This window comes from Vidua macroura, chromosome Z (genome assembly GCF_024509145.1).
Source record: "Vidua macroura isolate BioBank_ID:100142 chromosome Z, ASM2450914v1, whole genome shotgun sequence".
Lineage (NCBI taxonomy): Eukaryota > Metazoa > Chordata > Aves > Passeriformes > Viduidae > Vidua > Vidua macroura.
In genome coordinates this window covers 6521663-6547443 of record NC_071611.1, presented here as the reverse complement: position 1 = coordinate 6547443, position 25781 = coordinate 6521663, and positions in this window count along the sequence as shown.

Below are 25781 nucleotides of genomic sequence, written 5' to 3'. Positions count from 1 at the left end.
TACTAAAATGCAATCAATGTCTACAATATTGTGCTCTGTTCTTGTGAGCAGAAATCCTGGGAGATGCTAGATAAGCTGCCAAGAATCTCAGGGGATGACAAAATTGCTTTGGACTTTTCACAATTCTGATTTCTAACTGGACTCTTACGCTGACTTTAACTTTTCTTTAAGAAGGTTCTTCCCTTCCATTTTTTTTTCTTCCACTGATTTTGACTCTGTCAGAACAGCTGTTTGAATCTAAGGATGCTGGCGGGAGTTAGGACAGATCCCCCCCAGTTTTCATTGTGGCAGACTGAGACTACTCCTCCCCACCCTTAATTTTAAAAAATGGTTAGTCTAAACTGTGAGCTGTTACAAAGTGACATTCCATGAAAGGTCAGCCTTTTCCCTGAATTCTGCGTAAATTATGTCATGACAGAGTAAAACGACTTACGCTATAAATATCCTAACATGGCTTATCCAAAAGAGCAGAATTGTTTTCTCCACATTACCAACCCTCTCTGTACATATATTTGAACAGGAAAACAGCATTGCAAAAAACTCTTTTTACTTGGGTCCAGTGGTTTCTTCTCCCTCTGAAGGACACTCAAATTTGACTTTGTCATTGTTAAGTGGGAAGGACACAGGAAGGAAAAGAGGGAATTTATGGAATCAGAATTAACTCTTCTGTAAATATAAAAGTGAATAAAAATGTGTCTGACAGTGAAACACACACAAATTTGAAATACAACTTCAGTGCATACCCAGTGATCTTGGAAGCATCTCTCAACGCCATAGAAATTTAGAGATGCCCCAGAAATATGGGTGCATGCTTCTTCCCTGTAAAGAATCACCAAATATTGGTACAACAACTAAATTATTATTTTTAATCTGTCCATGTGTAAGATCAGAATTACTAGGGAAGCACTTACTAGCTTTTGCTGATTCACAAAGAAAATCAACTGTGACATGATGTAAAACTACAGGTTGAAATGGGTGTACATGGATTTGCTTTTAAACTCAGCCTGCTTAGGGACTGTGTAGTTAGGGCAGAGTAAAATCCACTGGGAATTATTAGCCACAATGACATCAGCCAAGCTTTCTTAATTGACTGGCTTGCTGCAGCTGAAACGGAGCAAACAACAGCATTTTCCTGTATTCTGATTTCCCCTTGCTGTTTCAGTTGGATATGTGGGGTTGAGGACATGCATCCTAGTGAAACCTCTTGGTGCCTGATAACAGATGTTTCTATATACAGGCAAGTGGTATCATATTATACTCTACATCCTCTGTGCAGGGAGAGGAGAAAGACAGATTATCTGGAAAAAAGGGTTGTATTCATTATTGCTTGGCCTTAAGAAAATGTGCCTATCAATCCATCAAAACCAAATTTTATTCTGTAATATTAATGTTTAAGGCTATGCTCTTCTGGCATATCGATTCTCCATAGGCAGAACACTGAAATGGAAACAATTTTAGAAATGTAGTTTTCAGTTTCCTTAATATCATATGTTCCCATTGTGAAAGAAAATGGCTTTTCCTTACCCTTTCTCTCTTTCTGTACTGTATATATTAGTCACAGGAAAGTGGGCCAAGTTTATCTCTTGCACAAGTCCAAGGACCTTACATCTCTGTGAAATTTCCACAACCAGTTTGTTTCTTAAATAATTAAATACCACCGTGTCTTTATTTATAAATATTTCAATAAAATCCTGGCCCAAAGTCAGGATTACAATTAGGATTTATTTTTTTATTTTCATTGAGTCCCCACATGCAGGGCAACAACTGAGTCAGGATGCTGGTTAAACATATGTTTAACTTGGGCTGTTCCCTTTATGAATTTGAACATTTACTACTTCTAAAAGATGGAGTTAAACATGTGCTGAACGTTTTACTTCACTTGTATAATTGGGGAATGTTTGGGCAATGAAAAGTAGAATTTTCAACTGCTTTGGAACAAAAATCCTGTATTTGAATGAGCGCTGGGGATAAGCATTGGAGAGTGTTACAGAAATAAAAGGTGCAGTATTGGACAAAGTTCTGGGGAACTAAATTCTAGATCTCTAAAGTTGAGACTGGAATTGAGATGGCAACTAAAATCTCCTCACGCCTCTACATCTGGTGCCTCTATATCGTGGCTAACATACATGAATGCTTCCATTGCCAGTGCTTCTAGTATGTGACGTGGTTTGAAATCTGTTTTTCGCTGTAGGGGAACAGAAGGTTTAGGTCTCCAGTTCTGTCAGTTTGACACCTCTTGACAGCACAGACCTCCCACTTTGGCACTGTGTTTTTAGCTTTTCTGTCAAACATCTCCTGCTTTTTGAAGAAAGAAATCACTTAATTCATTATGGCTGAAATGCAGTCCTCTACAGATAGCCAGCATATGATCTGTGTAACCCTGGGGCATTGTCTGCCAGGATCTAACACAATGCCTGTAAAGAGGACTTTGGAGACATTTCAGAGGTGAATGGATCTGGTTCTGGGCCACTGCCTACAAGAGAACTTCAGTGTAAGGGAAAAAAATGCACATGAAATAATATCACAGATTTCATCCAATATGCTGTTATTTATATAACAGCTACTGATAACCCACAGAAGGTCTCTAAGCATGGCTTACCAAAGGAGATCATGTAAACAGGAATGCTTGATAGACAGCTGTTCTCTTGAGCCAATAAAAAGAACAAATGTAGCTTGTTTATAAACTCTGCTAAAATGAGATCTAAATGGCATTAAAAGAAAAAAGAAAAGTCCTATTTATAAACCCTGCTTCCACACTCAATAGAAGTCTGCAGGCTAAAAGTGTGAAAAGCCTTCCACCATACGAGTTTGCAAAACACATGGAAAAATAAAGATGTGTGTGTTTACAGAAAATATCCCAAACTCTCAGCACCCTGGTGATGATCACAGTTGACGAGTTCCATGGTGTTGCTGTACGACTCATTATGTCAAGCATCCATCTTGGCTCAAAGATTTCCTACATTCCTGATCACATATCGCTGCTGAAATTAATTCTGAAACTCACAGGAGGGAGAAGTGGCATGCAGGGAAGGCAGAAGAAGTTAGGTGGGAGGAAAACTGGTTCCAGCCCTACTCCTGCAGTGCCGTGGGGAAACGTGAGTCCTGACATCCATCTATTAGCTGTGGTCAGCACTAAATAGGTATTCGTGAACAATTTCTCCAAGGTGTAATTGTGAGATTTTGAAACACCACACAGTCTCACACAGCTTCCTAATTTGTTCAGCTTAGTCACCACATGGATCCTGGTACAAAGAAGCTCCTTAAAGTTTAGGTTTTTAGTTATGTGAGCAGGATTAAACACTGAGTTATTCCCAGTCCATGCCTGTATCCTTGCTCTGGAGCTCACAACACAATTTAGAGTGGCATCTGCTTCAAGGATGACACATTTCCATATAATTTTTTTTAGTATCTGTGGTATGTACTCTAGGCAGTATTTTAGAAGGTCAGTTGACCACATCTAAATTAGAGATATAATTGGGAAAAGGAAGCAATTCCTGATGGTTAATCAGGAGAGTAGTATAGGGGGAAACCAATGCAGCAGAGATGTGTCTTTAACTTGTGCCAAATGATTAAGTGGTGATTAACCAGGGGTTGAAATCCTGAGCTCTGGACTTTTAATAAAGTGTCAAATAAAGATTAAAAGGAAGAAGAAAGAGTAGTCAAAGAAGAAACTCTGTAAGCTGCTATTTTATTAATGTCTTTTTATTCAGTGTAGATTTTTTTAAGGCCTATATATTTGTACTCTCACATAAAATCCTTTAATAGTGATGGACATTTAGAATGCAATATTCAAATGCACTTAATGGATTTGAAAGCCTGCCTGTTATCAGGTTGTTTTTCATGTTACCTAACTTTTCAATGCATTAAATGGAATCCTAACTATTTACAGTATCACTTTTAAATATAAATAGATATCTTTGTTACATCATTTTTCTTAGCTATATTAAAACTCCGCTGCAAAGCACTTAGTTGCTTCACAAACCACTGATCACACTCCGCAGATTTTACTCAGCTTGGATAGCAATTACTTGGAAAAGCAATGTTACTGAAGTCAATGGACAGAGGCATTGGTGCTACTGTGCTATGAATGTAGAATCATAGAATCAAAACCTGTGGTAGCCAAACTACCTTACAGACTACAGAAGACTTATTAGCATGCATTAGAAGCACTCAAGGTGCTTCTACTCTCCAGAACCAGTGATTCATACCAGCTATTATCATCATGTTTTGAGGGCTGTTCAACTGCAATCCATCTCATCACATAAAAAGAATTTAATTTCTGGAATTCAACACAACAATTTTAACTCCTCTTTTGGATGGGCAGATGTGGTAAGTACCTAAAACCAACACATGGGAATAAAAGTTCCCCTTCAGGAAAAAAAAAAAAAAAAAAAAAAAGAAAACCAAAAGAAAAGTAATAATTTATCAACATGTTTTTTTTTTCTCAACCTCAGGACTAAGTCATCAGGGGACCTTGAAAAACCAGGCTCCAATTACTCCTGCATCTGCGTGGTGTAAAGGTATCAAATTACTTTTTACCAACCCGTGTGCATTTGTTTTTGTGGTGCTTCCCAAATGTTTCACTGCAAAGGGAGAGGAGGAATATTAAACATTTTCTCCTCAGTGGGGACTTCTAGCATGGGAGCTGCTGTAGTAATGCTGCAAGTGTACCAGGAACTTACCATGCCAAGTGGAAATTGAAAAACTATCCAAAAAGTAAAATATCAGTTACAGCCACACCGACTAAGAGACTAAAGTAGGAAGGCATCCTGTCTGGAAAACACACGTCTTTCACCACTGCAGCTGCAGTGAATCTTGTTAATTTTCATGAGTGTAAGGAATGAGTGAGTATAAACACTCTTATCATGCAGTGAAATAGGTACTTCTTGAAAGTGTGACACGGAGTCTCTACTTTCCTTGCTTTAGATGTCTGGAAAAAAAAGATGCTTTCTCGAACATGGAGAACCTTCTGTTTATTTTACTTCTAACACTAAATTTACCCATTGGGTTGCAGAAGGGTTCAACCTGCCCTCTGAAAGTAGCTTACCCCTACAGCTAATGAAAAGAAAGGCCACAGCAAGGCTTTGACAGCTGCGGTTCAAGTCAAGCATAAGATTTTTTGTAGCAAGAGTGTTAAATGAAAAGCAATATTTATTATGATCTTGATGGAATCTTTTCCACTTTTGATCATCCACACCTCTCTATATCTCTTTTCTATCACCATCTGGATTAAGAAGATTCTAGCATCTGGTAACTGGAACTCACAGAAATCACTCCGTTAAAGGGTTGACTCTAATAAAACTGCTTTGCCTCTGTTCCAAGTTTAGGTGAAAAGCTGATTAATACAGACATTGTCACCAAGAAAATGGCAATTGCCTATCCATAAGCTCTGTAAAACGTGTGTTTTTTTCTCATCTTAGTAGTTAGATCAATCTTTCTTTCTTTTGTGCTGCAGTCCTGCAAACTTTCTTTTGATGAAAACTTGCTCAGCTTGTCTTCTACTGCTGGGAATATACACATAACACTGCTGTGAAGAAGTGCTGAAGTTAAAAAAAAAAAAGTTTCTTGTACATAGCAAAGATACAAAGAATGTTTGCTACATTTGCCTATTTTCATCACTGATTCCTGTTTCTCCCAATTTCCAATGCACTGCTCTCACAGGAATGTGACTTTTAACAGAAACAACCATTGTCTCCCTGATCTTAATTTTTGGACAGTTTGGGGGATTGTATTCATGCTGTCAAGTTGGAAATAGCTTTTTGAAAACAACTCTTTTGTGTTGAATTGCTCATTGCATTCATGCCTGAGGTGAAACCTGTGACCACTGGCAGAGACATACCCTTTTTTTCATCTCCCACTGCCACTTCCTGGCCTGCATTGCTGGGCACCATTATCAGGAGAGACTTGTTTGGATAAGCAGATGCTATAGTGTAACATTCATAGCCCATTTACAAATCCAACACAGTTGGCTTAACGTAATAATAATAATAATAATAAAAAATCAAACATAAAATAATGGGAAAATATGTGTATTGTTTGCTTTGTTTGACACCATAAAAAAGGTGCACACTTGGGATGCTTATGCCCCAGATTGTTATTTTCTGATAATGCACCTGGTTAAAGTAAAGTTTTCCCTCTGGATGCATATATAACACTTAGATAAGAACAATTCACAAAATCCTATTATACTGCTGCTGTACACAAACACATTTTCGAATGCTTCAGATAATATCAGGTACATATATATACAAGAGGAAAAGGTATTTCTAGGAATATCATTATTGGTGGCATATCTGTTGAAGTTCCCATATGCACTGGTGGCTCTTTTTCTGACTCAGACACTAAAAACTTTTTAAAAAATATATTTGACTTTTTGAAATAGCAGTCTTCTTTATACACACAAACAAAGGAACACAAAGTTTTAGTATTCTTCCTCCCCTCTAGCTACCTCTATTCTGTCTTTATTCCCATAAAGAAAATCATCACCTTTAGATCTCCAAGATATTCTATTCCTTTTAGTATATGTTTAATTCCATCCAAAGGGAGAATTCATGAAAATTTTCAACTGTCAGAAAACATAAAATGTAATTTTTTCTTTGTTTTTGAATAGATACCTAAATAAGTAAAATTATTAGATCTTATACTCTGGGAGACACTGCTTTATTGCTGTAGCACTACCCTGAAGGAGAGCAGAATTCTAAAAGGGGCATGCAATCACTGCTGATCCTTGATAGCATTGGAACATATTATTAGCAGAATTTACTTTGGGTGCTTAGTAGCTTGCTGGAAAATTTTAAAATAGCTTTGTAATTGTTTTAAATCTCCTATGTTTAAAATAGGTTTAAAAGTATCTGGGTGTGTATTTTACTAAAATATTTAGGCTATTCAAATATTCAAGCTAATTAAAAATCGTCCATTCTGGTCCCATTTCTTTTATCCAAGAATCAGCTGTACATGTTAGAGGAGGATAATACTACAGGCTATAGAACAGCCAGTATTATATGAAGTCTGAAAGTCAGCTTCTATAATTATAACATGTTTTAGCTTTCACTGTCTTCAGCTATTCTTGCCAATATATTTATAAACATTGAATATTTTATAGCACTTATTAAAAAAACACTTTCAAAAAGAAAATCATTAACATCTTTTTAGTAGATTTAAACTGGATTTTAAACTAGAATTGATATAAGCATTATATTTTTTGCTTTGTATAGAATATTAAATAAAAGCCCATAAGTATAATGTTGCAAATGCAATACATTTGTAAAACTAGGAGCCATTTGGTCAAGAATCAAGCTACTAGCATGAATGTCTCCTTAAAGAACAAGACTCCTCGTACTAGACATCCAGCTGGTAGAGACATTATCATAATCTCAGAAAAACAGATTTTTATAAAATATGCTTTAGAAAGAATCCTGACTTTCAAAAACGTAAAGAGCAAAGAGTAATGTAGGGATATGTTAACAGAATATATCATAAACAACTCTCATTCCACACTCTAAAAAAAAACTTCTTGTTGAAATAAAGTCATGTCTTCCTGATGATTTCTTATTGAACATGTTTCTTCTAAAAATGCTCTCAACTTTTGAACCTTCAGAAGCATATTTATAACTCAAAAAGGCTTTAGAGGAGAAGGCAATTACTTCTATATTAAATGTGTTTTCTTTTATTCTTATAGATGCTTCTTGTTTTGATCTCCTGATAACCATGAAATAGTAAAATTCTTCTGAGACATCTATCTATAAATATAATATTTTAATTTGTACATTGTACGAGCCTAACATTTAGCAGTAACTGAGGCAGGTATTGTAAAATAAAATTGGGCTTAATTTTACCATGCTTTATTATCTAAGAGAAAGGAGTCTAATCTAAACTCACAGATTCCCCCTGTAGTGAATACAGGATGCTTTTATCCCATGTGACCTTTGTAATTTTTTTGACATATGACATGAAGCCAACCAAAGCACAGTGTCCTGCAGCTGCTTGTCTGACACAGGGCACATCCTAACTGACCAACCCAATGAGATGCTAAATCCATACAGTTGAAGACAAGTGAGATGAACTTTCCTGTAGGTCAATAAGGAAAGGTTGGTTTCTTTATAGGGTTCTTCCCAAGGGGAGATTGTGTCCAGATGCCTTAAACACCTAAACTTGTATAGACTTTGTCTTTATTTAATAGCTTTTAAAGGCTTATTTATTTCCCTCAGAGAAATGAGAGACTGTTCAGTGTGGGAGGCAAACAATTTAGGACCATAAAAACTTGCCTTACCTTGACTTGCAGTTTACAGAAGCCTTATCCAGCCTCATGGACAGAGAGGAACTGCACTTGTGAAATGACTGGTTATTAACAGGAAACCTTTCAAATATAAGACTGTGTGCTGTTCTGTGTACAATACCAGATGAATATTTCAGTAAGACATGCATTTGTTGTTTAGTACTGGATGTACTCATTAAGCTTGACCTATGCTGAAGATTAGGCTGAAAAAAGAGAGAGCTTGTTATGGCCATTGTTCAGGCAGAGCAGAAGTGTGCTCTACTGAATAGAACACTGTGTTCCTTCCTAGTTCTGCTTATTCATTTAGGTTTAGTGTGTTTTAACCAAATTCTTGCATGTTCTAATAAACTTAGCTGAAAAGTTGAACCATTGTTCTTGCCAGGAACTGATGTCATAGCTATAGCCTTCCTTACCAAATGGGAAATCAAAGAAAAAACAAAAGAGACTAAGCTTGTACACACAGGTTAGTAAGTTAAACAGAAGTGGTTTTTCATGTTCATTCAATTTGGAAAGCCCTTTTGAAAACCAAGTCTTAAAAGATTTTTATGAGAAATGTTAGACTGTTCCCTTGTTCTTTTGTAAAAGGGAAGTTAACTGCAACTTAAATTGAAGCAGAATTTCAGATTGTACTGAGCTTCATGTAACTAAGTGGCTCAAATAAATGCAAAAATGTAAAACCTTGCCTTGAAAGGAACTCTGAGTCATTCTTTCCAGATACACATACATACAAAAGCCAGTTAGAAGTGTCCTATATACGTATTAAATTGACTGCATAGTCCTGGGCTATGTTTCTAAAGCCATGGAGGTGTTAAGGAGTAGATGAAAAGGGCTGATTTTGAATCCAGTGAAGCCTGAAAGAGATGCACATTTTTCCCTGCCTAAAGTAAGAGAGAAGGTTATAAAATCCTCTGAAATAAAGAGGCAGCTCTCCTACTGCTCAGCTTTATAGTATGGCCAACAGCTTTTCCAGTTCACTCCTGGGAGTTTTCAGCAACCAGAGGCCTAAGAAGGAGGACTGAGAACAAAGACAGTACGACTCAAAATAAAACAGCAGTATTCAATAAATCAGCATTATTCCTACCATGTGATTACATCACTGAGGTGACATTTGAAGAGGTGATGTGCAGCTGGAAAGTTTTGCCACAGAACTTAATTTAAATTCTTTTTGAACAGTTCTACCAGGATGTGGAAGTGTTGTTGCCATGTACATGGCTGAGGGTTTTTTACTCTTGAACACCAGCTTTTTTAGACTATATATTCCTGGAGAGGGCACTGAAGTTACAATTTGGTAAACAAAGATAAGTAATGGGATTTAATACAGATTTAAGGTTCTTGATATTCATTGATTTGCCTGCTGCAAGACAACTGCTTGACTGGCTTCTTTTGATTAACTGACTTAAAGGCTTTCTTTGGTTTCATCGTATTTATTTAAGATTAGTCACATTTGCCCATTTATAAATTGCTTACGTTGTCTATGATACACCAAATAGGATTCACCACCCCTTTAATGAATTTGCCCATCTATAGATTATTTTAATTACCTGTGATACAATATTACTTGTCTGTTACTAATTTTGATAATACAGTACTTGGTTCCCTCAAGAATCAGCTGAGCCTCCAAGGTGTAATATCTCCCAAAACCCTTTATAAAGAAATATGCAGGAGACTGAGGTAATCATTGTTTGTGTACTGTTTTGCATTTAATGCAATTCCCTCTTTCTGAGAATGAAATGATCATAACAAAGAATCGTCCATTTTTCCATTTTTTTTCTTTAATTATGACATGACAAACAACCCAGTTCAAGAGACTAAATGAAGGGAATCAACCCTGATTCACCATCCAGAGAGACAGATATTAAGATTTAGTTTCTACCTTTAATGATTTCTTCAGATTATAAATAGCCAAAAATTTTTTAAGAAAATAAAGTTATACTCAGTAACTTGAAATAACTCCTCCTTCTAAACTCACAAGTGTTATTAGCAATCAAGAGTACTCCATGGTCATCTTTAATTTGATTATTAGCTCTTGCTCAAGAGGAAACCTTTTTATCAGGATTTTTTTTTTGAGTTTTAGAAATGGGGAACTGCAAACCAGCAAGTGTGACACAGTATCAAGCTAATTGGAAAGAACTGTAATCAAGAACAGAACTGGCAGGCAAGTAGATGAATATAATGTAATGTGAAAGAGGCAACACAACTTTTATAGGAGGTAGTTATCCCTTACAAAATTTATTATAGTGCTTTTAAAGAGTCAGCAAGCATATGGATAAAAGCACACTTGGATTTTTGAAAAGTCCCTTACCAAAGGCTTGTAAAGAAACCAGGGTATTGCAGAAAGGAGTAGGAAATGCTTTTCTTGGGTTAATAACTGCCTAAAGAAGTAGATGTGAAGTGTAGTAATGAATGCTCAGATTTTATTAGAGGCAGGTGACGAAAGGAGTCCCACCGGAATCCTTTCTGTTGCAGTAGAGACAAAACTCTGTTGATGGGATTGAGGTAGTCAGGGTAACTAAAATAAATCTGACAGCTAGAAGCACAAATCTCCTGACGTTGAATGATAGGGCAAAAAAATGGCAGGTGAAATTCAGCGCTGATAAATGCAAAGGAATTAAAAAGGGGGAGAAAATCCCTAACTATATAGACGTTGTGCTAGGATGTGCTTGGCAGGGCTGAATTTACAGTTGGGCTTAATCAGACTGTTTTCCTCCAGGACAAATGATTCTATGATTCTACAAAGACAAAAGAATGACAAAAGTATTGGACATGGAGAGCAAGTTATTATATGATCAGGAAAGAGATTCAAACTTTTAATAAGTATCAGAAAGACAACTCAAGCAGTTGCTAGAGACTGTCACAGGTATCCTCAGAGCACTTGTGTGCATTTAACTCATGCAAACAGACATGTAGATATAAAGCATAAGGATGAATTATTTTCCTTTTCTGTACAAAGGTTCATAGCACATACGTAAGAAAAATATATATCTATGAAATGCTCACCTGCTGTGTTTCTCTTTATATGCATATATTTATACAGGCCTAACAAGGAAAACTTAATCTCCTGACCTTCTGAGGTGCTTAAAGCAAGGATTTCACCAGATAGAGGACTCTAGTTTCTGCTAGTGGGAGAGAAGGGCTCTTCTTTGTTATTCTGGTTTAATTTTGGCTGATGTGCAGCAGAAAGATGCCATGGGACAGACAGCAACCTCCCTCCCACCGAGCAAGCCCAGAGCAGCCCCACTAAAGCCAGCTACATCATTCCCAGTGTGCAGCAGCTGAGCTGAGAACACACCCTTGCCACACAAAGCTTGATGAGAGCTTGCTACTGCAGATCTTCTGGAATAAGAGATTACAGTCATATGGCTTAAACTCTGAAAGTTTCTGACATTTAATATCAGCAATTAAGAGTTCAGATTGGTGGCTGAATCAATAACCCCTTGCAGTTATTGATCAGAAGCTGCCACCCTGCCAATCAAGGAGCAGCACTGACCTTATGAAAGCTGGTCTCTGCTTCCAGTGCTGTCCCTGTAACACCTCCTTTTGGCCTGTGTGCCTCAGAAGTGCTTAAAAAGATGTGAGGATGCTGTCATCAACATGTGCTCTGACAAGAGGCTTCTGGGACACCCAGCAGCAGCTGCCTGCTGCAGCTCACTTAGGTATGGAAAAACCTACAAAGGCACGTAAGGCAGGACCACTGGAGATGGGCTCCTTCCCCCAGCTGCCTCCCAATCTGCCACTTACCTGCTGCCAGCCCAGAGCAGCTGCCCCCTCTACCCAGACTGAGGCAGCACCACCCTTTCTCTCCCACATGTAAACATAAAAGTGCTTGAGGCACCACTCTCTGCAGCCTGGAAAACTTCACAAACCATAGGATGAAGCCTCCTTGCCATCTCTCCTTGCTAACTGCTGCTGCTGAGGCACCCCTGGGCTCCTCAGGACCACATCCAACCTGTGGATGAGGGTGTTTACTTTGGTGCGCAAAAGGCACTTGGGTGGAGAAAACACCCACAGAAAAGTTTAGATGAGCATCCAAGCTATTTATTTCACCGTTGGATCTCTAATGTCTTCCATAAGATCTCCCACCTGAGATGCAGGAGCAGCAGCACACTCCTGTCCTTTCTTTCACCAATAATAAATCTGTGGAACAACTCTTCTTACCCCCCAGTTATATGAGCAAACACAAATATCTTAATTCATGGATCTACCTCTTGGAGTGTGTCTTCCTGGTTGGTTGTGTTCAGGAGCTCTTTTGCCTTAGTATCTACTCTCTTAGCATGTAGAAGCTCTGAGGTGCAATGGGAAATGTAGTTTAACCAGACAATTCAGCCAGTTAAGGGGAATTAACACACTAAATTCCCATAAAAACTTTAGAAACTGTGACTCCTGTGAAACATCCAGGTGACATTCTGAATAAAAACTTTTCAGCTCTTTATTTTTAAAAATTTGTAAAAAAAATTTAGGAAAAAAACCCAAAACAAATCAAAAAAAGCCAACCAAACATGCAAAGCCCAGCATGTAATCCATTTTTCTTACCAGCTTCAGTAGTACTAAGCAGATCCTGTCATCCCTGCCATTTCTTCTACTGTAGCCTGCCAAATGGGTCCTGGCCAATTAGCTTGGAGCTTTAAAAGGTTCACAAGCCAGTGTTCCAATTCTTCCCACTACTAAATAGTACACTTCATCTTTGCCTTGTGCTGTGCCATGAGTGGCACGTGACAGTGTTTCACATCCTCCTTCACACAATACATCTCTACAGCCTGGTTTAAAACCTGGCCCTGAAGGGGAATTAATAGTTATTTAACATTTTGGACTAACAGTGGATAAGTATTTTTAGACTTGGAGATATCTATAGATCTGGATTTTAGTCTTTAGAGATATTAATGTCACATAAGGGCTTAGATGTTAAAAGAAAATTTGATTAAAGTTTAAATTAAGAAATATCTGAAGAAGCGGGTGTCTGTGGAAAGCAGGAGGGAAAGGCGTGCAAAAGGAACAGCTCTGGTTATCTTTCCTCTCTTGAGACAGCTCCCTTCTGGGTTGACCCTTCTGAGATGGGACCTGCACCCGGTGCGTCTCCTTCTGCAGGCAGCTGGGAGCAGTAGGAGCTGGAGAATTCTGTGAGTCTGCTCAATTAGCTAATGAAAATTAGCTCTGCTGATCAGGTTCAGCATGTTAGTGGCTGAGTGCAATGAGACTTAGTTATGGATGAGGAAAAGTCGGTGTGTTTGTCTCCACTGTATGCTGCCCAATTAAGCCCAGTCATTATGTTTATCCTCATTCAGCGCCGAGCTTCACCTTCTTCCCTTGGCAGAAAGGATGACATGCAGCAGCAGCAGGGAGGAGAGAAGACAGGCTGAAAATGCTTTGAAAGTCTGATTCATGGACAGCACCTTGCTGCTGTGTGGTTGGACTATGTGACATTTATAAGGGTCCTTCCAACACAAACCTCTTGGTGATCCCATGAGCTCATCAGTCTAAACCAGAACCTCAATGCTCACTGTCAGATACAGTCATTCACATAGAGGCTCTGCTTCACCCTAATGTGTTTTAAATTAGAGAAAGACTGAAATTACACTCAGGAGCTGAGACCTGGGCCCAGCCAGCCAAACATAATACTGAGAAGGAATTCCTGTCCGCACAACAATTTAATAATCAGGGACAGAGTCTGCAGTGTAGTGTAAGGTTTCTATTTTTCTTAATGATTATCAGTCTTTAGGGTACAGAATATTTCCACTATGGGCACCAGGCATCACATCTATCTCAAATTACCTTAGTCCAGACCTCAGGAAAAGAAAAGATATTGCTTCAAACCACTTCAAAAAGACTGAGGGTTTAAAAGTTAGTTACCGTATTCCTGTGTGAACACTTTCTTTTCTGTACTTCTGGATAAAAGAGAGCTTTTTCTAGCAGAAGAATTTGTCAAATTCTTTCAAGATATTTATTGCACTTGACTTAGATGTGAAACAGACACTCAAGAGTTTAGTATGCCCAGAACTTCGTCATTTTTGGTCAAGTCTAGGAACACATGTGGACATGCTGTGGCACTTTAAATTAGCAAACAGGATCCCTTCAAGTGCTCCAAGAGATCTATACAGAGAGAAGTGTACCCAAAGCTAAATGCTTTCCCTTTTCTTTCAAAAATAACAATAGTCACTAACATCATCTGTGTGTGTTACGCTCCTTTTTGCGCAGTGACCCGTCTGGGACCAGGGATAAATACCTCCTCCTGGAGCTTGCCTTGGAATAAGGGTGCTTTTTTCTTGGGTGGTAGCTGAGGGCTTGAATCTACTATGCATGATGAAAACTTGGTCTTTCCCATGCCCATGTTGATGCACCAAGTAAAAGGTTTTTATAGCATACTTTAAAAGCTTTCTTATCAAAGAAGGAAACGGCACAAGAAAGATGTGGTGAAATCACGCCTTTTTTTAAGCATCCGAGTCTTTGAATCGGATGCTTAAATCCCTAGCTAACTCCTATGGGGTATGAACACCCTCGTTATTGGCGCTGGCTATTACTTCCCTAGAAGCCTCCTGTCCCACAGTGGTGTCTGTGTGCTTTGGTAAGGTCTCTCAACCAAACCAGGCTGTACTCACAGTTTGCCTTCAAAGAAATTAGAAAGGATTTCCAAACAGGAGGAGCTTTCACCAAAACTCACTGAGCAGGAGGCAAGTCTCAGGATCCAAAGGGTGATCCAGACTGTGAGTGGGCCATAAATACTTGTGGTCCATGGTAACCCTTCTGCTGTCACGTGCTCCTTGTTTCCATTACCTGTGCTTAGGAAACGCAGCCGTCGTGCGTGTGCCTTTCCTTATGCTGTGAATATACCCTAATTCTGTGCAAACACACACTCAGCTGTTCTGCTCCTCAGCACCCCATCTGCAGAGAAGGAGATGACAACACTTTCCCACCTCAGAGATCCTCATAGTGGAGGCTGTCGTGATTTCAACAGATGGTGCCTTTGAATTTAGGGGAGGAAATCAGCTGGTAATCTGGATTTAGAGAGCTACATACACTTCATTTCATGCATCACGTTGGGACAAACCTCCTGGAGTCTGTTCCTTAGGCTGGGAGCTTGCCCAGGGGAAGGTTGTGTAGATATTTCATTTCCTACAGTGGCTATTTCAATTTTAGCCTCTTTTCTGAGCAGGGACAAATGTCTTAATTTTGCAAATAATGGCAGAATGCGTCTAAGGCAAGACAATTTAGATGGATGGATTTTGGCTGATATTTAAGAACTGTAATAAATAATCTCCTCCTCGCCCACGCCTCTCCTAGAAATCTACATACCTTTGTGCATATATTATAACAAACCCTAATAAAGAAGTAATCCAAAATGGCACATGTTAAAAAGAGAATAACCCCAAAATGTAGGTTATTGAAATATGAGTGCAATATAGAAAAGATAGCAGCGCTGATATTAATGACCTGTCTCCTGGTACACTTAAAAAGTCTCTCATGTATTTTATTTTATTTTTTATTAGAAACAGTATCATTAGCTCTAAAGATCTTACTGGGAAGGGTGAAGAGAAAGATCTGACTTTTTAAAAGCCAAATTCATCTAGATTTTTTCTTACTTAAAAAAAAAAAGATTTTTTTAATAAATATTTTTCCCCTCTGGCTGGAATATTAGGACAGTATATTAAATTCCTGCCCCCAATTCCACAAAAGGAAGACCCAGCTACATTTACATAATAATGTCCCTACTGTGCTTTTGACAGATGGGTTTCATCGACACAGACATACTGTTAGGGGCCTAGCAATAGATTAAAAAAACAACAACAATAGATTGTAACATAATAAAAGTGTATTGTAATGTACATCATAACTTTTGGCCAAGGTTAAATATCCAGTTGGTGTATGAAAGTCGTATTCCATTAGACAAAATAGATGTCACGCAGCAAAGCATTAAAGATGAGTTGACTGAGCCATTTGTTTTTATTTATATTACATTATATTTTCTTTGATTCTATTTATGCAGCAAGTTAAAAAAAAAAATAGATCCTCTACTCCCCTCTTCTCACCTACACTACCACAATGTTGTTGACAGTGAATGCCTCCGTGGTGCAGGGTGCTGCACAAAGCCACAGGATCCACTAGCTGAAGGGCCAGTACTCCTGTGTGGATACACCTGAGCAGCCTGAATGCTCCTACATGGTTAGCAAGCCAGACACAGCATAACAAAGCTCACAAAGCTCTAGCTTTTCATGTAATTTCAGAGTCCATGCTGAAAGTCAGTTGTTGAGCTGCCATGAGATCCCTGCTGCCCCCACTCCTTGCTGACTGCCCTAAGGCTGAAAGAATAAACTGATTTGTAACATAGGGACTCTTGGAGGTGTTTTCCAGGTGAATTTATTGGGGTGGGATGTGTACTGCTACACCAGGGGTCTTGTCCACTGCAGCGCTCACGCTGGGTCAAATTACAGGTGGGTTGTGTGCACTATTCCCTCCTTACAACATCTCTGCAGCTGCCCTAGTCCTCAGGAGATTCTCCCAAAGCCTCTGAAGAAAAAAGAGAGCAGCATGTGTCTTATTTTTATTGTTGTTGGTTCTTTCCCCTATCCTCCCCCCTCCAATCTCCTGCAAATTTGTGCCTTTCTTAGTAATGGCTTTGTGCAGCTTCACGATAAAAGTCATCCACCAAAGAGACAGAGCAGTTTTCTCTGCATGTCTCCCTGTAAGGTACTTTTGGTTGTGAGAGCTTCACAGCCTCTCTTTAATGTCAAGTTATATGGTTTTGGGGGCTTTCCCAACTCCATCAATCCCCCTGACGGCACAGACACTTTGAGTGGAGTGGTGAGGACAGAACTGATAAACTGCAGCCTCCTCCGGTACTGGACTCTCTCCAAGGAGACAATAATGCTCTCCCCAGGAAGCATTTTTTGCTCCACATAAAAACATTTTCCCACCAGGAGGTGGTAGCCAAGATGCACATGGGGAGGGAGTGCCACCAGGCATCAAGCGAGGCTGACCTCGCTGGTGACACCATCCTTCCCTCAGCAGCTAGGGTGGGAACAATGGACTTGTTCCTCACATTGTCATGACTACAGAGGGTACCAACCTGACTTGGAGAAGCTTTTGTGGTGCCCAGAGTAGCCCAAGAACAGAGAACTGTTCTGGAGATCACTGAGAGAAGCCATTCACTAGAAAGGAAGGACAAAGAGAAGGAAATACAAACTCTAAAGATTTGACATACAAACTTTAAAGATTTTAACAAGTCTGTCACTATAGGCTTGTGGTGGTATGTGCCTACTCAGGCTACAGATACAGTTGGCACAGGTAAAGGGAGTTCTCATGGAAAGGAGCTCACAACCTGGGGAATGGACTTGTGCTAGAAAAAAGGAAATATATTTTGCTTCTCTGCATGAAGAAGGCTGAGATAGACTCAGTCCACTGTACGGTTTGCACTTAGTGCCTGCTGAAGAGCAAGAAAATTAATTCCAGACAATCTGTAAACACATAAAATATATTCTTGCTTTTATTCCACTGTCAATGAACTGCAGAAGTGAGCCCTGGAGAGTAAGAGGTTACCTGGGAAGGCAGGTGCTCCTCTTTCCTCTTTTGTTCCTGACAGTCAGAGAGACGGTAGGTACATGTCCAGCAAAACAAGACCTTGCTATGGATATGCACCACACAAAGAGGTAGAGGTAGCAGATTTTATTTTCTTTTCCTTACCCTGTGCCATAAAGTATAGGGGGGTCACACAACATTTTGGCTATTTCCAGACTCCAGCTCTATGCTGTCATAACACCAGGACCCTGTCAGAACCACCATAACTTGATTTACTTCCCATCCTGGAAAGAGACTTTTTTCCTGACATCGCATTGCTGAACTTGGTTTCTAAAATTAAAAACTAGATATAGAGAAATCCATGTTTTGCAGTTGGTTAACATAGCACTAATCCAAATTACTCTTTATTCGTAAGTACATTACATATACCAGAAGGAAGGTTTTTTGTTTGTTTTTATTTCTTAATCACATTCTGAAGAGGTCATATGTGAAACACAGCTGCAAGCAATTTTATTTTCTTTGTTGTTTTTTTTTTTTATCTTCCTCCTCATTTATTCTTATAAGATTATATGTCTATCTGCTTTTAATTTTCTGTTTAAAGCATATCTCCAACTTGTAAATAAATATGTTTCTTCTAGTTCAGGTCAAGTTTTAGTTTCCAATTAACGATGAAAATGCATTAGACATCAATGCCCTCTTCCAGGATTGTTGGTAAAGTAAGATCTAATTATATTCTGGTCTCTGCACTTGCGTGAGATATTTAGAATTTGTTTATACTCAGAGTCTTGACTGAAGGTAAACTGACACATCATGTTTGCATTTTGAGAACCTACATCTACCTTCAGTGACTGAAGAATATTTTTGTGGTCTAGCATCTGTCTGCACAGGGATGCAGGTGGGGAAGAAGAGGGAGGAAGACATTTTTTAGTTTAACCAGGGAAAACTCTGACCAGCCATTTGAGATTATTAGAAAACTTCCACATAAATCCATGTCCATAGAACCAGGACACTGGGATAAGCACCAGTGAAGGATCCAGCATTCTGATTAATGTGTGTTTTAAACTGGCAAGAAAATCTCTGGTGAAGTTAAAGGTAGTTCTTCCAACAAGGGATGGGAAGAAATTCAGCAAGGTCTAGGAAGTACTCACTGTTGCCCCAGGACAGAAAACAGCTTTTGTTTCTGTACCTAAACTCTGATATGCAGTGGGTAAAAAGAGAAGCATCCATGCAGATAAGATCCTCAGATGCTGCTGCAGGGCTAACTCAATTGCTTTCCTCCTGTGTTTGCTAAAATTGGTACCTCCTGTGCAAAAGCCATGATAAACAAATAGCAGTATCATTCCAAATGTATTGTCATCATCATCATCACAGGCCTCCTCCTGACCACTACAAGATGAAGAACTGACCTTAAAAATGGCACCCCCGGCTCGGACCAAATGTGACCACTTTTGTCTGTGCCATCTGTCTATTCATCTTGGTGACAGGCAGCCCTGGCTCTGCTCTCTGCCCAACCACTATGAATAGGCAAGTGACTGTAAATGAGCTTCACTTAAATGAAGAGAGTTGATACCAGCCTCGGGAAAGTATTTCACACATCACAGTAGGAAAGGGCAGTTGCTTTTGTTCAGATTTGGGTTTTATTTCTTGCTGGGCTTGTAAGGAAGGAAATTTTGTTCCTTGGGGGTAATGCAGATGTTTGTATGGGTAGTTAGTTAAGGGACAATAGAACAGTTTCAGGGATGTGCTCCAAGCAGAAGGGGCATCATGGGGCAAGAACTGAAGAGACCAGTGAGAGAACTGAAGAGACCAGTGAGAGAAGCTAATAAGTGGATTTTTCTTTTTTTTTCTCCTGAGGTAGATACTCAGAAGTAAGACCATAGGGAAGGTAATAAACCTCTGGAAGGCATTTGGGATTTGTTTTGAAAATCATATGATTAAACTACATTCCTCACCCAGCCAGTAAAGACACAGCTCTTTTTTTTTTCCTCACAAAAAAATTTTACCCCCTAGGAATTAATGAAAATTTAGAGAGTAGAAATCACAGTCAGAGAGGAAATAAAGAGCAGTGATCAAGATGCAAAAAGAACTGAATTAAGGTTTCTGTTCTGCCATAATGCGTCTTTTATAAATCGGGACAAAATAACCTCTCTACACCAAAGCTTCAGAGGTGAAATAGGCATAAAAACACTTAAGTTATTCTAAATAATTTGGAAAGGGCACACAAATTTGAATAATCTTATATAGGGACATAGTTTTCTAGTGATGTTATTGTCTTTTTATGCTGGCTTATTTTAGTAATAGGGTGTGCTCTTCAGGTCACAGATTTTGCCACAAGCTCACACTTGTTTATATTTCACAGAATCACAGAAGTGTTGGGGTTGGAAGGGACCTCTGGAAAACATAGTCCAACTACTCGTCAGGGCAGGGCCACCTGGAATAGGTGACACAGGAACACATCCAGGTGGGGTTTGAATGTCTCCAGAGAGGGAGACTCTACAATCTCCCTGGGCAGCTGTTCCAGTGCGCTGCCACCCTCAAGGGAAAGATGGTTTTCCCTATACTGAGGTGAAATTTTTGTGCTTTAGTTTATAACCACTGCTCCTCATCCTGTCACTGGGCACTACTGAAAATAATCTGGCACCATCCACTGACACTTGCCTCTGAGATACTTATATGCATTAATGAGATCCCCTCCCAGTGTTCCCTGCTCTGGACTAAACCAGCCCAGCTCTCACATCTCTTCTCATAAGAGAGAGGTTCCAGATTCCTTATGGTCCAGCACAGGCATCTGCTGAACCCTCTCCAGATGCTCCTTGTGTGAGGAACCCAGAACTGAACGCAGCATTTCTTCCAGGACTGCAGATGGGCATGGTGTGTTCCTTGACAATATCATATCATACTGCATCTGTACATCTCTTTTGCTCTTGATGCACAGAGCAGTGCTTTATCTGGTAGAGGACAGATGAGAAAATATGACAGGTGTTAGGATGTGCATGGAATATTTTGGGAGGGGTATGAGGAAACTAGGGGAAAACCACAAGTGGAATAGGAATAAGGGAGGGGAGAAGGCTGGATTACAGAGAGTAGACTGGAGAAGTGATGAAGTGAACTCCTGGGTGGGAGTGAGAAGGGTGGCTCAGAGAGCAGTGTCATTGTGTGCTGCTTGGTTGCTTCTCCAGATGGAGACTTTTGAAGCCAGGTGTAAATGACATTTTGCCCATAAGTGGTGTGCCAGTGACTGAGATATTTATTAAATCAGGACTATTAATTACTCACTTACAGAAGCACTTAAGTTCACTGACAACTGTTTCAAAGTCATTGATAGTGTTTAACAGTGGTAAGATGATCAGCTTGTTTTTTGCCTCTAAGCATCATTCATTTAGGGGACAAAGCCAGAGGAATTGGTACAAAAATGTTGGCATTTTGTTTTCAGTGTGATTATTGTGATTACAGGCTGCTACCATTTCTGGACAATTCAGATCAGATGGGGGTCCATTGGACATCAGTATGGAATAAAACAGACTGTCCTGAAGAACTGGTCATATAAATAGGCAGGTCAAAGGAAGAAAAATAAATATATATAATGGTTTGGGTTGAAAGAGATCTTGAATATTATCTAGTTCCAATCTTCCGGCCATGGGCAGGGATGCCTTCCACAAATGCAAAGAAGATATTTGTTCCAGGAGCCGCAGCAAGACAGAAAAAATATAAAAATCCCCTGATTACTAAAGTTCCCTTTAATCTACATCCATAGACTTGTGGACCAGTATGCAACATGACTGTCTAGTGTTCTAGGAACCAAAACTGATGGCATCATACAATGAAGACATCCTTGACTGTAACAGTTGGTCAGATTATTCAGGAAAGATTATTCAGGAAATAATTATTATTCTGTTTTTTCCCCAGATTCACCCATGAGGTCTTTCTACCACAACACAGTCAAGGAATCTTTCTTGTAGCAGTAATATGGTGAAACAGACCTGGCTAATATGTGCAGAGGAGAGGAAAAACACCCATGATAGTGTTTAATAGCTCAACCTACCTCTGTGTTGGCCTGAGAGTCTCTATGTGGTGACTGGATCTAGAGGTCTGGCATCATGCATAATATTCCCAGATAATATTTGTGTGCCTCTACTGCCCATTTGAGACTTTGGAATTGTGTAGGCAAGAAGCTACATGTTTTAAAATGTGTATCGACGAAAGCACAGGCCACAAGGGTGGTAAATCCAAGCCTAGAATTCAGATAGAAAAGGAGACGTTGCCTTAGCAGGGAACTGAGATCTTGCTGCAAGCAAGTGTACAGCATTTTAGCACGGCACATTACCTAGATTTAGGTGGCAGCTTGTCACTGTGGGACCTTGTGCTGCCTCTCTGTTGTGACTAATGAGCCTGTATAGCCAAGTGGGCTCCTTGCATGGCTACCAGAGAGGAAAGAGAAAGGTGATCTTAGAGTTTTTATGGAGTTTAATAAAGCCCTCGAGCACACAGTCCCTCTCTTTTCTTCTGTTGCTGTTCCAGATTCCATTTTGCCTTATAAAGCAGAGAAAAGGACTGCAAAGAGAGGAAAGTCATTATTGTTTCTGGGTTGCACATATGGAATAATGGTGAAAATTGGACAGATTGCCCCAGAGGTGAGCAAGCACGGAAATCTCATGGCCTTGGCAGAGGCAGGTAGTTCTGTGGGTGAAGACTGCTCTTGGTATGCATAACCCAAACAAGTTACTTGAAGGATCAGCTTCCCCCTGCATGACTACACTTCTGATGTTTCCACTGAAGAAGTAGAAAGGAAGGGTTTCAAATCAAAGCTGGTCTCCAGAAATGTATGTACTTGGCCCAGGGTCATTTTTGTAGTTGGGGGTTAGACTTTGAGACTCTGATTCAAACAAGTAGAAAATATCCATTTTACTAAGGGAGATGCTCAGTTCAGATGGATTTTTGGTAGTATTGTAGAAATTTGCTGCCAAACCCTTTTTTGTTCTTTGTGCCTGTATAAAAAATGACTCTGAATGCAATAAGAACAAGGTGTTCTAATTAAATAGATTTGTTTACATCTTGTAGCATGAAAAACTAATTCAGTCTGATATACTGTAGATTCTTGCGCTATCTCTCTCCCATTTCATGTAAAATTACCCGTTTTAAGTAGTATTTTATTTAAGAATATTTAAAAAGTGGACTTGATTAAACAAAAACTGATTTAAGTTCCAAAGTGTTTATTTATAAAACAAAGATTTCATATCAGAGTGCAATAAGATGGGAGGGTTAGAGCAGAACCTCTGCTGTATCTCACAGTATTTCCTCCCTGTTTTTATTATATTGCAAAGGTCCCTACCTTTGCTAGTCACGAGAACTCATAGCCTGTGGCTAGAGCACATTTTTATTAAGTGAAGGTTAAAGTCAGGGCCCAAACAGATCCACTGTAATATGATTACAAACATAATATCCTGACCCAGACCTATGCCACAATATCAGCTCCAGATCAGAAGCAAAGGCAAAAGCTTCCTGATTGTAACTGCGTTCTTACTAGTGCAAAGAATTCTGCATGTTCTCCACCCAGGCAAAGCTGGATCACCCTTAAAGGTGCCACCACACGAATTATGTGTAAGATAAAAGACTGCAATTAAAAAAGGGTCTAGCTGCAAAATAAGAACAAATCTCAAAAACTCACAGGACAGGCCTGCCGATCAAGTAATTTTTGTAGGTTTATACAGTAAAGCTGGATGAAACTGTTGCAGGGAAGAATAATATCCCAATTAATTTTATTTCTCAGGTAGTCAAAATGGGATAAACAGGAAACTTTACTGCCACTTAGACAAAATTCACTTCAGGGACAGGGAGTGGAGAGGAGAAGAGCCCAAACATCCAATCCACCCTCGAACCTGCAATGTCTGCATGCAGTACCTATCAAACCAGAGTTCTGTATGTTATGTTTCCATCCATGTGGGCTATAAGTGGTGAAATGATGGCCTGCTTGAGAAGCAGGACAGGTACCAGATTGGCCAGTATTCTTTAAGAGAAATTCCCCCGGCGAAAGATAAGAACAGGACCATTTCCTGAGACCACCAAGTGCCATAGTAGCAAGATAAGGAGACTCAGAACACTGAACAAGTAATTGCTGCACTATCCTTTCATTCCTAGTACTGAAGATGACCCCTGTAGACAGCTGTGCTCATCCTGAAACAGAGCTTGGGAACTGGTGGCTGAGGGAGCCTTGGTCAGCTCTTGGCCACAGGAAGAGGAGTGTCTCAGTGTGTAACCCCAGCTGACAAAGGTGCAGTTCTTAAGACATCAAAGCCACTTTTAATACTCTTTACCTCACAATAATTAAGTTCATTAATGTGCATCAAAGGCAAACAAGGATTTGAAACAACTCTTTTTTATTAAATCCTTTTGCCTAAATGAAACAAAATTGTGCTAACTTGCAAAGCTCTTCTTTTTGAGGGGTAAGCAAATTGCTTTTCAAGTTCTCACTCTGATCCAGCTCTCTGGCAGCCAGAGTTGCAGGAGATGTGGGATGCTAAGTGACTTGGGTTTGTGCCTCTCTGACAGCTGGAGCTGTAGGGAGACTGGGAGCAGGGCAGGAGCTGGGTGCTCAGCCCCTGGCCCCCTGCCTGCTGCAAGGCTCCTGCTTTCATCAATCGCCTGTCTGTGCACAGAAAGCTAGAGTGACAAAAACCTTCTAGGGTGGAGGATAAAGAGAACAGCCAGGCAAAATCACAACCATCTCTCCAGAATCAAGAGAGAAATATAAGAAAAGAAAAGCCTCAACATTTTCACTGATTTGAAATTTTCCACGGGAACATCGTTTGATTGGAGAGGGAATGTTCTACCAGGAAATTGTTCCAGTGGGCAAGGGAAGAAGGTGAATTATGCAAAATTCTCCCAGGCTGCTGATGGTCTCATTCAAATGTGCCCATCACCTTTCAGGAAAATGATCAGTACTTTCTAAGAGACACTTTGCACCTTTTGAGGGTTTTGCCTTAAATTTGGTGTAACTGGGAGATAAGGCACACTGAGGGTAAGAGCTTGAGGGAAGAGTAATTTTCACCTTTCTGGTGCTTACAGCATGATAAAAAACTTTCCTCCGTGCTTTTGAATTAATTCCTCAAAAGTTCCAATGCCTGCACACCCATTTGTTTCCTCATTGTTTTTATTAAACAAGAAAGGCGAGCTTTATTACTGCGCAAATGAAAGCATCACCAGAAGATAGATACTTCCCAGATTCTTATTAATCTCTAAGACTTATGAGGCTGCCTAAGTTCCACAGAAATTAACATACTCTACAGATTTCTTCCAGCAAGTCACTGAGTCCTTGCTGCCCTGTATGTGGAGTGAAGGGAAGCCAAAAAAGAAAAACCAAAGGAGAATAAATCTGTATTATTAGGAGGTTGTTCCAAGTCAAAATGTGCATGTGCATGCATGTCTTTGTCTACAGATGTAGGGCAAGGCTCCGTGCTATGGAACATCATCTTCAGCACCATTATAGTCATTTACCATAGACTGTGGCTGTACAGACTGAACTGTGTGCCACAAAGTAGAGGTCATAATCATAATTAAAGTCCAATTGGATTTGCAATTCAAAATAATTTAAGACTAATCTCCAAAACTGCGACTGAAAATTAATATGGTAGGGCATTGATTTTATTCTTTTTCCTGTTTCCTCTGTAAGATTACCTGTGCCTAACTGCAGGCACACTTAATGTCTGTGTGGTAGCAACATTTAATATCCCTAGCAGAGACCAAGGTCCCATAGCAGTATCTTTTGTACACAAGACAGACCCAACTCTGAACATAACAGTTAAGGAAGAACACAGAAGAATAGCAGATAGGTGAAATGACTTAATCATCCAGGTCGGTGCCTGAATACACAATTGAATACCCAAACCAGGACATTCTATGTCTAATGTGTCAAAAAAACAGAGTGAGAGGTAAAGAGTACAGAAAGCCTTGTTCTAGGTCAGGAATAACACATGAAATTAGGGCAGAAGAGACTTACAGGACTGGC